General features: G+C 36.5%; 1 protein-coding gene across 5 annotated transcripts in view; it reads right to left on the reverse strand.

Moving 5' to 3' along the window:
• The window catches only part of ston2 (stonin 2), a 73,929-nt gene that overhangs the window by 27,318 nt on the left and 30,058 nt on the right, over positions 1–16,553 (reverse strand). Inside the window, exon 1 of one of the 5 annotated variants that reach the window (XM_022673243.2) lies at positions 3,451–3,668. The exons of the other annotated variants lie outside the window; for them this stretch is intronic. The gene's annotated coding sequence lies outside the window, so the exon portion shown is untranslated. Of the gene's footprint in view, positions 1–3,450; positions 3,669–16,553 lie in introns of those variants that run through there. 5 annotated transcript variants of the gene reach the window in all.

Here is a 16,553-nt window from a genome sequence, read left to right on the forward strand (position 1 = left end):
GGTGTACAAGAAGGAACTGGATTCTTATTCTTTCAGTTCAGACAATTATGCAATATGTCCATCTCTTGGTTATGAAAGGATTTGGTTTTAGTAATGCCTGTAATGCTGACTAAACCACTTTCCATTCAAAAGCATAAAGCCTGGCAAACATGTTGACTTTCTAATTTAATTTAAATCATTCTGCCTTCATATCGGCATATTTCAGAATTTACCTCCAGCTCTTTTAGCAGCTCATATGAATGTGTGTTTTCTCTCCACAGGAGAGGCGAGGCCCCATCCAGCATAAATTCAGCGAGTTCCTGGGCTTTCTGAGCCCAATCTCTAGGCCATTCCAGCCCTCCGAATGCATCTCTCTGCTGCCAAATTGGAAAAAAGGCTTCACCTGTTGCTAGGCACCAGCATTCTGCACCTCAGGTCCACATCTTGTTCTTTGGCAGGGAATTTGCTCTTACAGAAACACACATTTATAGAGTAACAGATACACCCAAATGTAACTCCTTGCTTTCTGAGCTCTTACATTCAGCCAGGTTTAAATTATCTTTCGTTTTCTGTTCAGGGACACCATGTTGTTGCTTTGGCACAAAGCAATATTGTGTCCCATAATAGTATTGTCCTAAAAACACTTTAAATAACCTCAATAAAAAGAAAGAATTAATACTGTAAACATACAGTTACTGGCAAAACAATAATGCCTCCAGCATTAAACCCAGCATACATCAGTATTTCTCAGACAGATATATAATATAATTACAGGCGTGGTCTGATTAGAGCAGGGCTATACATTGTTATTCCATTGTGCTTTTTAAAGAATACCAATCAGGAGGTCATCAGTGCTTAAAGCACATTGACACAACTGACACATTTTATTACAATTACAAAATAACAGAATCTGCCACTGCACAAGCATTTTGTCTGCTTGTCAAAACATGATTAAAACTGTCTGTTGTGAAAATGTCTGTCAATAATGTGATACAAACCATCAAACCAAGCTGAACTGTTTGAATTTTTGCACCAGGAGTGGCATAAAGTTATCCAAAAACAGTGTGTAAGACTGGTGGAGGAGAACATGCCAAGATGCATGAAAACTGTGATTAAAAACCACCGGGGTTATTCCACCAAATATTGATTCCAGAACACCTATATAGACCTATATATTCCTATATAGACAATTCAGTACCACTTTAAAATAAGACCACCTTCATAAAGGATTTATAAATGCTTTGTAAGTTAGAATATTACTTATTATTGATTAGGTTGTAAATGCCTTAAAAACCATTGATAAGCAGTTAAAACACATCAATTAAAAAAAGCAACAGTGGCAACTGAGTCATTTAATTTATGGTAAATAGTTAAACATACTTATAAATATATTAATATGGCAGGTTTAATGCTGATTGATGGAAAACACAAAGTATAATCAGTATCTAGAAAGATCTGAGGACAGTATAAAAAAAGAGTGTGGAATCACTACTTTGCTCATTTTTAGCTCACTGTTGCCATTTCTATTTATGTTATATATAAACTTATAAAGTTATAAAGTTTTAAAGTATTTGTAACCTAATTAATAACCATTAATAATCTTCTTTATAAATCATTCATAAACCCTTTATAAAGGTAGTCTTATTTTAAAGAGTTACCGAAAACCCTAAGAGGTCAATCACCACTGTAATCCCAGTGAACAAAAAAAACAAAACCTTTGGTTGGCAAACAACAACAGCAGTCTCATATTTACCTTCAGTCCCAGCCTGGACTCTTATCAGTCAGAGGGAGGGGCTAAAAAGATTAGCTGTGAGTGTCAGCCGCTCAGGAAAAATGTGCAGTACTGTACGAAGCGGATTCTGCAGGAGTCTGCAGCAAGTCTTTTCATGTTCCAACAAAAGCTACTGGAGCCTGAAGGTGAGATCTGCTGCTCCATCAGCAGCTGTTTACGTTGAGGTTCAGTCAGTTCTGAGAGCAGGTTACTGTAACAGCAGCATTATTAAACCAACCAACCAGAACAGTGTCTCACTTCCCTCCTCCTCTCCATCGTTCCCCTTTTATAAACTTCGGGAGGACCCCGGGACCACTGAACACAGGGTCTAATCAGCCAGCGCTGAGGCCAGGCTCACTGGCTAGCTGCCTGTTACTAAGCACCCAAGCTTCTGTGGGGATCTCCTCAACCACAAGTGTGTTTTGTTCAGCCGGAATTCAAAAGAAAAGACAAAAAAAAAAAAAAAACTAAAGAATGAAGTGTCACACAGAACAAGCGTTTTTTCCTCTTTGACAACACTAAATCTCTGCACCCTGCACTGAAAAAAAGTAACGTAAAATTTACTTTTTTTTTTACTTAAAAAGTTTTGCAACTTTCTGCATTTGCTTCTTTTAAGTACATTTAATTTTATGTAAATTTAAGTAACTTCAACTCGGTTTCAAGACTTAAATGTTACATAGAGTAAAAAACTGAAACTGAACTTCAATCCTTTCTTTTAGTAAACTTTACTTAATTTCTGCATACAATATTACCTAATTACAATTACTTCATTTATACAATATTACTCAAATTGAATTATTTTTAGTTAAAACACACATTCAAATATTTACACAATCTCAAAGATTTATTTTATAAACAGACCAAGTCTCACTGTCTCAACACATGGATGGCATGTAATACATTTTTTTTAGTATACTACAAAGAATGTATTACATGCCATTCATGTGTTGAGACAGTGTAATATGTGTGTTTTAACTATATAAAATATATTATGCATCATAAATGATTTGAGTAATATTATTACTCAAATATACTATTACATATATATATTTATACTATAATATTATAGTATAAATTAAGTAATTGTAATTAGGTAATATTGTATGCAGAAATGAAGTAAGGTTTACTAAAAGAAAGGATTGACTGAAGTTCAGTTCACTTATTTACTCTATGTAACATTTAAGTCTTAAAACCGAGTTGAAGTTACTTACATTTATCTGCCATTAAATTTACTTAAAAAAAACAAATGCAGAAGGTTGTAAACTTAAATAAATAAATAAATAAATAAATAATCATCATTTTTTTCAGTGTGCTCTCTTGCACAGTTCCACAGCTTTGCATTTCAAACATCCATCCTAAAAAATAAATTACAGCAGGAAAAGCTCAGACTCCAGAGTTCAGAGTTTCTGATGCTAATTCACTCAGTCAGCATAAAAAAGGCACGTTAACTCCCACTGTCAAAGAGGAATAAAGCAGTGATGAAAGGAAACTAAAACTTCTGAGCCACTTCCCTCGTCTACATGCGTCCTCAAGACAAAGGCAACGTTTCCATACTGACAGAAGCTAACGCGCTTTCTCACGCAGCAGATAAAACAGTAACTCAGCCCTGCTTTATGAAGGCATCCACAGGGACATATAAAAAAAAATATATATATATATATATATATATATAACAGCAGAACAGAGAGAGAGAGACTTACCGGTGTGTTAGGGTTAGTGTGAGGGTGAGAGCCGAGGGTAGGGTAGGTTCAGTAGTGTAGGTGCTGAGGAACTGCCAGATGGTTCCCTCACTCTAACAGCTCAATCTACTGCACTGCAGGAGTTAGCAACAGGTCATGTGACCCGCTGGCCACAAAGTCGCCTGCAAAGCCGACTGAGCTGAGACGTGTAGATGCCTGTCTGTCTACCCCTGCTGCCCTACTGCACGTCTCTCTCTCTCTCTCTCTCTCTCTCTGTCTCTCTCTCTTTCTCTCTCTCTCTCTGTCTTTATCTCTCCCACTCTTTTTTTCTGCTGCCTCCCTCCCTCTCTTTCCCTCCCTCTCTGCCTCCCTCTCTCCCGCACTCTTGTATTGTATCTACTGCAGATAAAAGAAAGCAGGCTGACTTCTTTACAACAGGTAACTGTTAGCTTAATATTATAACTGCAAACACTATAGAAAGCTACACAGGAGAAGTGTATTTCTTTCCTTCCTATTGTATCTCATTTTTGCATGTGTTGCTCCACTGACTACCAAACTGTAAGTGTTAATACTGATGTCATTACTGTTATTTAGTAGTAATTATTAATTGTGTAATAGACTTGTAAAGAAGCCAATGGACATTTCTTTGGGCAATGTTGCTTTGTTCTGATGTGTTATCTTGTAAACTCTGTTGAAATAAAAAAAATTGGATCACAAACAAATATATATAAAAGGTACACAGGGGGAAATTGGTGGGATAAGAAGGTGTATTTAATCATGATATATATCATATATATCATGATTAGTCAAAAAATCACGATGGCAATGCTATTCAGAAGGAAGATAATAAAAGGTTACCAGGAACAATGATTGCTAAAACATTTAGACTGATATGAGCTACACATACATTAGTACAGCATGTGTAATGCTCTTTTTAATTTTTTTTTTCTAATTGTCTCCCATTTTTCTTCCAGTTTAGCTGAGCAAATTGTTCCACCCATTCAGCTGTATATCCCACATCACAAGGGGGGTGCCTCCTCCAACACATGTAGTGTTAGCCACCGCCTCTTTTCCAACCGCTGCTGATGCAGCATTAATAAGAAAAGCGGCAATTTGGAGGAAAGTGCAACGACTCGGTTCCAATACACCAGCTCACAGACGCAGCCTTGTGCTGATCAACATCACCCTAGGAGTGATTAGTGGAAAGAGCGCCATCTATTGTACCAACCCACACAGAGCAAGAGGACCAGAGGTTTCTAATGACGTCCTGTGATAATCCATTCCTACTAATTTTTTGTACGGGTGTTGGGAATGTTTATAGGTTCAAAAGCATCCCACACATTTTCAACTAGGGGTATGTCTAGCCATGCAGCTGGTCATGGCATAGAATTGTGTTATTGTCTTCAAGGCAAGCTGTATAGATGGCAGCAGTATGTGGACGAGCACTGTCCTGTTGAAACACTGGAGTGCACTGGAATGTGCATTAAAAAAAAGGCAGGGCACTTGTCTGCAGGACCTCTATAACGTCCTGAAACATTGCCCTGTCAAAATAACTGTAATAAAGACCAAAGTAAAAACAAACTATTGGTGATCTTGTTGCTGATAACGGTGTCGCTACACATATGGGTGGATTTGTTGGTCATCTCCTCCATATCTGATTCCTTCTAGGTGCAACCATATTTTTTGATAATGCATGTAACTGAAGAACAATATAAATAAGGTAACAATAGAGGTGTGTTTCGTTATCCTGTGTTCACATTTCTGCATCACCATAAGTGTTGAATATTTGCACCACAAATCTCCAAATAACTGCATCCCTAAATGAAAAATAAAGCCACAAAGAACAAGCGGAAACCCAACCTCAAACACAACTCTGACCTAATTCTTCAACAATCTGCTGTTGTACTGTAAACACTACCTGATGGAAGCCATCCAAAGCCTCTCCTCTATTCTCTCCCGGCTCTCGCTGGCAGGATAGAGTGATTCTTCTCTATAAACTGGACTCAGCACAAAGCTGAGCAGTAAAGACCTGAGGATTGAGAGAAATGCTGGGAAACTGTGGGGAAAAACACTGGATATTAGAAGCAAACTGCAGAAAGTCTGCCTGTATTCTCTCTGCATAAACACACACGCCATCATGTATATTTAGAGTGGTAGTTGAATTTGAGCTTGGTTTGAATAATTTCTTTATTATTATTATTATACTCAAATTTAACTACAGCTTAAATTCTTTTTTTTATTTTGTTATGTGGTGCATCATCAGGCAGGAAGGGATGCACAGGGTCAGCAAACAATTAAATTAAAATATGGCTTTTAAGCAATTTAAGCAATGGCTGATTGATATTAACAAGCCAGAAGTAGACAAAGTGCATCAATTAAAAAAAATCCTACACCAATACACCATCTGAACCACCAGCCTGAACTGTTGCACCCTGAATTCAGGCAAAAATTGAGATTCATTAGACCACATGTTTCTACTGCAGCCTCAGCTTTCTGTTCTTGGCTGAAAGAAGCTGAATAAAGTGCAGACTGATGTGCTGATAAAGCCCCTCTGTCTTATGGCTCAGAACCTTCTCATCAACAAACTGTTTTTTGTTTTGTTCTTTTTGCACACTTATACCACACAGAGATCCCACATTTTCACATTCTGATGGTTGATATAAAAATAATTTAAAGCAGAGCTAGGCAATATATCAATATTTTAATGCATTGTGATAAACTTCTTAAAGGATACCGATCAGGGGATCATCAGTGTTTAAAGAACTCTGAAACAGCTGACACATTTCATTACACAGTGTGCAAAAAACCCTATTTAATTACTTGACATGCTGCGAAAATGTAATAAAAATCACTTTACTCTGCAGGAAAGAGTATTTAAATAGCAGAATATCAGAATCTGCTTGTCTGCTTGTCGAAACATGACGAAATACTGTCTATTGTAAAAATGTCTTTAAATAATACAATATATCTTGACTATATCACACAGCATCATTAGTGTAGGATTACCAACACTAAGGATGGGGCTAATACTTTCCATGATAAAATCAGAAATCATATTGTATCGACATATATTTAAGAAATACAGTATCTCACAGAAGCTCATCCCTTCGAGTACATTCCTCACATTTTTGTAAATATTTTATTGTATCTTTTCATGGGACAACACTGAAGATATGACACTTGATATGATACAATATAAAATAGTAGTCAGTGTGCAGCTCCAGTATAACAGTGTAACTTTGTTGTGCGCTCAAAATAACTCAACACACTGCCATTACACTAAACCACTGGTAACAAAAGTGAGTACACCCTCAAATGCATAATCTGTGCCCAAAGTGTCAATATTTTACTGTATATCGTGATATACATTTTGGCCATATAATCCAGGCCTAATTTAAATAGAGTTAAACTTGAATAATAGTTAATGTTTAATAATAATAGTGAATCAGTTTCACACACTGTCCGGTTAAACAGCTTACACTCGTTGGTTGTGGTAAGAACAGGTGGTCAGCAGCAGGCTGTCAGTCACGGTCTTTACGCCTTAATCTGCTCTGAGACCTCCTTAACCCTTTCTCCTGCTTTCTCTCAGTGACCAGTCTTTAACCCTCCACTGCCACAATAGCACTGTCACACTAAAAAAAAACATTTTGTGATTTTTGTGTTTATTGCAATTATTATTATTTTATGATAATTAAAAACACATACTATTACTACTACCATTAATACTACTACTACTACTACTATTAATACTACTACTACTAAAACTACTACTACTGCTACTATTATTACTGCTACTACTACTACTATTAATACTCTTACTACTACTAAAACTACTACTTCTACAATACTACTACTTCTACTAATACAAGTACTAAAACTACTACTACTACTACTACTACTTTTAGTACTACTTCTACTAATACCTATACTAAAACTACTACTATTATTACTGCTACTACTACTACTACTACTAATAATAATAATACTAATACTACTACTAAAACTACTACTATTACTACTACTATTACTACTACTACTACTACTACTACTACTACTATCAACATTACTGATACTACTACTACTACTACTATTATTACTGCTACTACTACTATTAATACTCTTACTACTAATACTAATACTACTACTTCTACAATACTTCCACTTCTACTAATACAAGTACTAAAACTACTACTACTACTACTACTACTTTTAGTACTACTTCTACTAATACCTCTACTAAAACTACTACTATTATTACTGCTACTACTACTACTAATAATAATACTAATACTAATACTACTACTAAAACTACTACTATTACTACTGCTGCTACTACTACTAATGCTACTAGTAAAAATATTACTACTACTACTATTAACATAACTACTGCTACTTTTAGTACTACTTCTACTAATACCTCTACTAAAACTACTACTACTATTGATAATATTAATACTGCTACTACTACTACTACTACTACTAAAACTACTACTACTACTGCTACTATTACTACTACTATTATTAATACTACTACTAAAACTATTAATACTACTACTAATACTACTACTAAAACTACTACTACAACTGATAATATTAATACTGCTACTACTACTACTACTAAAACTACTACTACTAAAACAATTAATACTACTATTATTAATACTACTACTAAAACAATTAATACTACTAATACTACTACTAAAACTACTACTACAACTGATAATATTAATACTGCTACTACTACTACTAAAACTACTACTACTAAAACAATTAATACTACTATTATTAATACTACTACTAAAACAATTAATACTACTAATACTACTACTAAAACTACTACTACTGATAATATTAATACTGCTACTATTACTACTACTATTATAATACTACTACTAAAACAATTAATACTACTACTAATACTACTACTAAAACTACTACTACTGATAATATTAATACTGCTACTACTACTATTACTAAAACTACTACTACTACTGCTACTATTACTACTCCTATTATTAATACTACTACTAAAACTATTACTATTACTACTACTAAAACTACTACTGCTACTGATAATATTAATACTGCTACTACTACTATTACTAAAACTACTACTACTACTGCTACTATTACTACTCCTATTATTAATACTACTACTAAAACTATTACTATTACTACTACTAAAACTACTACTGCTACTGATAATATTAATACTGCTACTACTACTATTACTAAAACTACTACTACTACTGCTACTATTACTACTCCTATTATTAATACTACTACTAAAACTACTACTACTACTGATAATACTGTGGCGGCTCTGGGTTGTGTGTGTGGCTGCCTGTAGGCATGTTTCTGTTCTCCTGTGTGCGAGGATGACAGGGGTGGGGCATCTCCCTTGGGAGGGGTTATGCAGAGAGGGTGGGCACCACTCTGGATCTGCCATCTGGGAGACACACAGCTGGGTTGGTGGCCTTTGGGCTGTTTGAGCTCTGTGGGGTAATGGTTTTAGCTCTCCTAGTCTTGTTAAAGACTGTAAGTCTTCCACGCCACAATATTAATACTGCTACTACTACTACTACTGCTACTATTACTACTACTATTATTAATACTACTACTTAAACTATTAATACTAATACTACTACTACTGATAATATTAATCCTGCTACTACTACTACTACTACTAAAACTACTACTACTACTGATAATATTAATACTTCTACTACTACTGCTAAAACTACTACTACTACTACTACTAAAACTATTAATACTGCTATTAATACTACTACTAAAAATATTACATAACATTTGGCAGACGCTTTTGTCCAAAGCGACTTACAATAGTGATGTACATATAGTAATAGAAGTTAAAGGTAAAAACATCTTTAGATAGGGCCTAAAGGAGGTCAAAGGGAGATAATGGGATAGAGGAGTAGAGGAGGGGAAAAGGGAAATGAGGTTAGAAGTATTTAGTTTGCTATTACTACTACTATTTCTGTTACTTCTACTGTTTCTACTACTACTATTAACGACAACAACAACGATTTTCAAATTTGCTTTACAATATCAACAAACCACCTGATATTCAGCATGTCTAAATCTTTCCTGAAACTCCAGCAGCAGCAGAAGCAGCAGCGGGCTGGTTTACAGGGTGGTGGAGGAAGTGAGGGGTGGGGGGGATTCCGTGATCCTGAGGGATGGGTACAGGTGTGTCTCTGGGGAGGTGTGGAGGTCAAAGGTCACAGATAGAGAGGAAACGTGTGACTTTCACAGCAGGATGAGCTTTTACCCAAACAGCTGCAGCTCTGTTAACCATCACATAACCACACAGCTCTCTGCTGTAAATTACTACAGGACCTCTGTTCCTGACCATTCTACAACAACTGATTTACACAGAGGGAACAACACAGTACTGTGAGATCACAGGGCGCCTCACAAAACGATGTTATCACAATACGCTGCCCACAATAATGATAATATCATGATACTGTGATTCTGAGATACTCAATATATATCACAATATAGTTCTCTACGATACTTCACAACATCTGTGTTACTGAAGAGGATAAAATACTAAGTAAGTATGCCAGGAATTATGAATTTATTGGTGTCAGTTTCACAGAATTTAACAATGAATATTCTTCACAGCAGGTTTACTCATTCCATTCCTTTTCATTTCATTAGCGCCACCATGTGGAAGAATAAAGCAGTTACTTTGGAAACCAGGGAAAAAGGTATATAGGGGAAAGGCCTGCCATAGCATAAGGGTTAGAAATGGGGGCACTGAAGGTTATTGATCACAGATTAAGATTAATATTAAAGATTTTTTTAAAATAGTTTCTATTACAATTACATTATTGAACATGAAAGCTTTTATGTAATGCTTGTATAGAAACCTTCAAGATTTAGGTGCGTAATATCAGGCAGAAAATTTACAAAATTTACCAAATTAAAAAACACTGTTGAACATTAAAATCTTTGTGAAAACTGTGTAAAAACTGTGAATACTAATGATTATCAATATAGGCAAATTGTCATTATTAAAAAACCCACAATAAAAAATACCTTTAGGTAAAGAATGTACTGTAGGTATGCATAGAAACTGTAAATACTGCACTTCCTCTAGTAGAGCTTTGGAATAGCCCAGCATATCTTTTTATCAGATTACCAGAAGCCCAAGACTTGCAGACAAAAGAGAAGAATGGAGAAAGCAGATATATATATATATATATATATATATATATATATATATATATATATATATATATATATATATATATAGAGAGAGAGAGAGAGAGAGAGAGAGATAGAACAGCTGAAACAGCTGGAAAACTGCAGGTCTTTATCTGCCCTGTGCACCACTTCTACACAAAGCTATCATAAAGACCCAACACTCCATCCCACCCCCAAAACCACACAGCTGCATCAACATACTACACACACACACACACACACACACAGTGTGCCATACATTTGGTCACAAAAAGTACACTACTTCATTCATGTTCAGAAGCACAGTGAGTGCCCACCCAAACACAGACAGTAAATACACTGGCAGCGGGACACATGTGGTATTGTGTGTGTGTGTGTGTGTGTGTGTGTGTGTGTGTGTGTGTGTGTGTGTGTGTGTGTGTGAACACTGTAACACTGATGTAAAGGACTGAGTCATACAGAGTCCAGAAAAACAGAGGAACATGTGAACAGAGGCTATGAACTAGAGGTGTGCTGTATTGTATAGTACGCAATAATATTGCAAAAACGTACAAACTCCACATTGTTTTAGTAATGGAATATATATTGTTAAAAGTAATATTTCTAATATTTTATTATCTAATATATAATGTTTTGCCATTTATTGCATTTACTTTAAAATGTAACCTTTGTGATAGATTTTGTTGTTACATTATTTTTTATTTTGTTACACTATTATTATTTTATATAATAATATAGGAAAATCTAGGGAAGTTTCAGGTAAGAAGCATGAAGAGGACGTTTTTTAACAAAAAAAGAACCAAAAACTGAAACTAAAAGTAACAAGGGTAACATAGACGACATGAACACACATAACCTGACTGATAGTAGGACGTACAACCAGATACGACAAACACAGGAACAAGAAGGAGAATTTAAACACATGGACGGGGACAGGAAACGGGAAACACCTCGGACCAGATAACAAGGGGGCGGAGCTACACTTAAGACAGGGATGGAGACACAGGATGAACACACAGGGCACATGCAGAGGGGTAAATAAACAAACATGAGGACAGGTAAGACACAAAGACAGAAAAAGACAAAGGGACACAAAACAGCAGAAGAACATTTATAAAATAGTTATGAAATAGTAATGAAACTGTTTCAAAGGAATGTATGAAACTGTTGATATTTGATATTTGTACTTGATATTTCTTTTGTTGCAGTAGAATATAACTGAAATTAGTTTTTCCAACAATCAAATGTATTCTAATATTAGCAAGATTATCGCAATAACTGTAAATTGTGATATTATTTTGGGGACATAACACCCACCCTACTATGAACAACTGGGGTCCTTAAAACTTTCCCGATGAGAGGGGAGTGAAGAATAGGGTTGGGTTTGGGGGAGGAAGGAAGGAGTGGGGAAAGGAAATATACAAAAAAAAAAAAAACAAAAAAAAAAAACTAAATTTAGGGCTGGACCCCTTTATTTTGTTTTGTACATTTGTTTTGTCTATTATCTTTGTGCTTTTTTACTGGATATTGTCAACGCTTCTCTCCTCTTCTGGTTTTACTATTGTCTTTTTTGTCCTCTTCTCTCGTTTCCTCAATAAAATATAAAACAGAAAAAAAAAAATTGTCCCGAATGAGTTCATACACAAGACAGATTCTGGGCTTGTTTGAGGGAGGGGCTCATTATTATATTGCTGGTTTGTTTTCACACATAAGAACTCTCTCCGAACCATTTGTCTACTGTCACCCTGAGATGAGCATTTATGACCATGCTGTTATTACACACACTCACTCCACAAAGCTGAGCTTATTACAGTACCCTCACTCCAGTCATCACACTAATCACAGTGTGTTTTATTCGGACATTCTGATAGAAAGGGAAGTAACGCATCAAGTCAAAGCAGGGAGCACATAGATTCCACATTTGCAGCAGGACTGACTGCATCAGTGTCTGCTTGATGTGAAGGCCAGACCACCAGGAGGACCATGGATCAGAACTCTGGACCGTTCCCAGACTCAAAAGCAGCTTTTCACACCTGATCAGATGTACAGAACTCGTGGAGCAGGCACTGCTGGGTCCAGAAAAATGGCTAGTGTAAAAAAAACACCATAAAATAACACTGACTAACATTAACTGCTGCTACCACCCGCTACTTACAGCTGACCACAAACAAACAGCAAACAGCACTGTACCAGGTGCCTGGTGTGACCTGTGTGTGTAGAAATGGAGCGTGTGATCAGCAGAGAAAACAACAGCACTCAGACGCCATTTGGTCCAACCAAACCAACCAAAACTTAAATCACCTGATTACAGACTTAATTTCTTCAGATAAACCTGAAATCAAAAATCAACCTTTTAAAAACTAGTTTCTGCTTGCATGTCCCATGACTTCTGCCATTACCAATAAAGGTTAAAGATTACTTAATTTACCTGTGTGACATACAGGGGTTGGACAATGAAACTGAAACTCCTAGTTTTAGACCACAGTAATGTATTGGTCTGGTGGAAACAGGAGAGTTGAGGTGCACATTGAATTCTGTCGTGATTTGAGCAGCTGTGGTTTTATGTTTTTTTGGATACAATCCGGGTTAACACCCGAACATCCCTTTCAGACAGCTTCCTCTTACAGCGTCCACAGTTAATCCTGTTGGATGTGGTTGGTTCTTCTTGGTGGTATGCTGACATTACCCTGGATACCGTGGCTCTTGATACATCACAAAGACTTGCTGTCTTGGTCACAGATGCTCCAGCAAGACGTGCACCAACAATTTGTCCTCTTTTGAACTCTGGTATGTCACCCATAATGTTGTGTGCATTGCAGTCAATATTTGGAGCAAAACTGTGCTTTTACCCTGCTAATTGAACCTTCACACTCTGCTCTTACTGGTGCAATGTGCAATTAATGAAGATTGGCCAACAGGCTGCTCCAATTTAACCATGAAACCTCCCACACTAAAATGACAGGTGTTTTAGTTTCATTTTCCAACCCCTGTATGTGTGGGGCCTCCTGAATTAAAGATGGATGTGAAATTAACCAATGCTGCTTGTCTGTTTGCACAGACCATTCTAGCCAGAAGCTGAATGGTATATATATATATATATATATATATATATATATATATATATATATATATATATATATATATATATATATATACTTCAGTGCCGTACCCTGTATATTAAAGTAGCCTCAACAATTAAAATAATTTCAAATTACACTAATTATAAATATTAGTCAACTGAAATGACTTTCAGTTGTTGAGGCTACTCTAATATACAGGGTACGGCACTGAATTATAAAAGTAAAATATAACATTTGGAACATGTAGCTTTGTCTCAAAAGTATCTTTTTGATATTACCTTATGGGATAAAAAAAAATTAGAGATATATATTGTCTATTGCAATTCAGAAAAAATATCGAAACATAGTTTTTGATCCATATCGCCCAGTCCTATCATGTACTCAGATCTTAGAGGCTATGTCAGACTCACATCCAGTGTAATTGGCTATGACTAGGCATTCTGGACTCTTCCACTCTTTCAGCAAACATAATTTTGTAGTTTTAAATTAATCGTACAGCCTTCATAAATGTGCACATGTAAATGTATTTATTGTACTTATTATCTGTGCACCTGTCTTCATGTCTTGTCTATTGTCCTCTAATGAACCATGCTCTAACAGTGTTTTGTTGTAGTGAACAACCCTAAAGTATTTCAGTAAAATCGGAATAAACTGAAGCTAGAATTATGATTTGCAGTAATGTAGAGGCATACTCTGGTAGCAATAGCTCAATAGAAAATTATTATCCAAAAATTGACACTTACTTTATGACCAAAATACAGGCTACACCCACTTTTATAGCCTAAAGCACACAAATCTATTAAAGCAGAATGGAATTATTCCCTGAAATTTCTAAAGCAAATCTAAGATAATAACTTAAGAGGCCTTCAGTCGTTAGTTATTGATCGACCCGAGCTGAAGACTTTAGCGATAATTCCCTCACATATCTCACAATGACTAATTCGTTCATTTACTGCCGCAATTCTCTTCACTCTTCTCAAGGTCACTTCTCTCTGCCCACTCAGAAAGTCTGCAGCGACGGCTCAGCGATGGCTCAATGCTCCCTCGGATGGAGGCAGAAAGAAGCTGGCGCTGTTTTAATAAATAAAACTTGTCAAAAGCCCCTCTGCCAGCTCCGGTCTCCATAGAAACCCGGTGGTGAGTGAGCTGTTGGCGGGCGGGCGAGGTGAGCGCTAACGGCTCGCCGGTGAATTATCTCCGGCGCAGGGAGAGATTTCTGACTGCAATCAGCGGCGCGCTCCTTCACAGCCTCATTACTCAGCGCAGAGAGAGCGTCTGAGGAACACCTGTCAGGAGCCCCGAGAATTTCTGCATCTCAGTTCATCTATCATTTCCCCATCAACCTGACGGCTGTTCACTCGCCCCGCACGCCCGCCTGGGGCTCGGCCCGGCCCGGCTGCCAGCCCATTCACTCCCAGTCTCATTCAGCCTTTTCTGTGTTTTACTCAGCTCCTGTGGGGCTTCTCCAGCCCTGCGGGAACTGTGAAGGTGAACAGTGGAGCACAACCAGAGAAAACAGAGATAAAACACACACCTCACACTACAGCAGCATTAATAGACAAAACAAATAAAACTAAATTATCCACCTGGATATAACTAAGTAAATGATCTGTCTAGGTTTAGGTTCAGCAACAGTATGTGCTGAAAGAATGAGGTCAGCTGACTACCTGAACATACTGAATATAGACCAGGTTATTTCATCAATGGATTTTTTTTGGTTATTCCAAGATGACAATGTCAGGATTCATGGTGCTGGAATTATGAAAGAGTTCAGGGTTCAGGGAGCATGAAATCATCATTTTCACATTGGATTGAGAGAGTTCACCACAGAGTCCAGATCTTAACCTCATTGAGAATCTTTGGGATGTGCTGGATGGAGAAGAGCTGCTTTGTGCAGCGGTCAGACTCTACCGTCATCAATGCTGCTGCAAGATCTTGGTAAAAAATTAATTAATGCAACACTGGATTGAAATAAATATTTTTACATTGCAGAAACTTATTGAAACCAACAGTGAATCACTAGGGTACACATTGCTTTTGGATCACTTCCAAATTCTCTTGAATAATAAACACATTAAATAATCATTGTATCATGTGTCAGAAACAACAAATTCGTTTTCAGCCCTGTTCTGTCCCTGCTCTACTTACTCAGTGCATAAACATTTACTCATTTACTATTTTTTTTTCAGTTAATGCTTATTTCACCCCTTTAAAAGTTAAAACATTTTGCTAGCTTTGAAATTTTACCTCCTGGTCTGGCAAAGGGCCAACCCTTAGTCCTAACTGCCCTTAAATAGTGCCTGAGCAAAAATGAAGCATGCTCAGTGGGCCCCATTTTGGGCCATACCATTTTGAGGGGAGTTCTTTGGGGTTTAAAGATTATTTTATTTTGTTAATTGTGGTCTATGGTGTGTACAATGACTATTTTGAATATTTTGTTTTTAATTTAATTTATTGTTTGTTTGTTTATAATTGTATTCCCCTGCAGAGGAAAAATACTTGGTTTTGGCTGGGTTGGCCTATTTATGGCTTCATTTTCAAGTTTGTTGAGGGATGGTATGGTTGGTTGAGGTATGAGCCAATGTTACAAACTCATCTATTTACAGAAAAATAAAAAAACAAGGAATAAACATTTTTTTGGATTTGGTTATTTTTTGTTTCCTTTCTCTTTTGATATTTTGCTGATTTTTTCGCACCTTTCACCTAATAAAATCACTTGCACTGGCCATCGTTTTTTCCAACAACCCACTGTCTTTTTGAGGCACAACTACCCTCACCTGTAAACAAGGTGTGACAATCAATTGTGTGTGACTGTGTTTTTTCTTATAA

This window comes from Astyanax mexicanus, chromosome 14 (assembly GCF_023375975.1).
Source record: "Astyanax mexicanus isolate ESR-SI-001 chromosome 14, AstMex3_surface, whole genome shotgun sequence".
Taxonomy (NCBI): Eukaryota; Metazoa; Chordata; class Actinopteri; order Characiformes; family Acestrorhamphidae; genus Astyanax; species Astyanax mexicanus.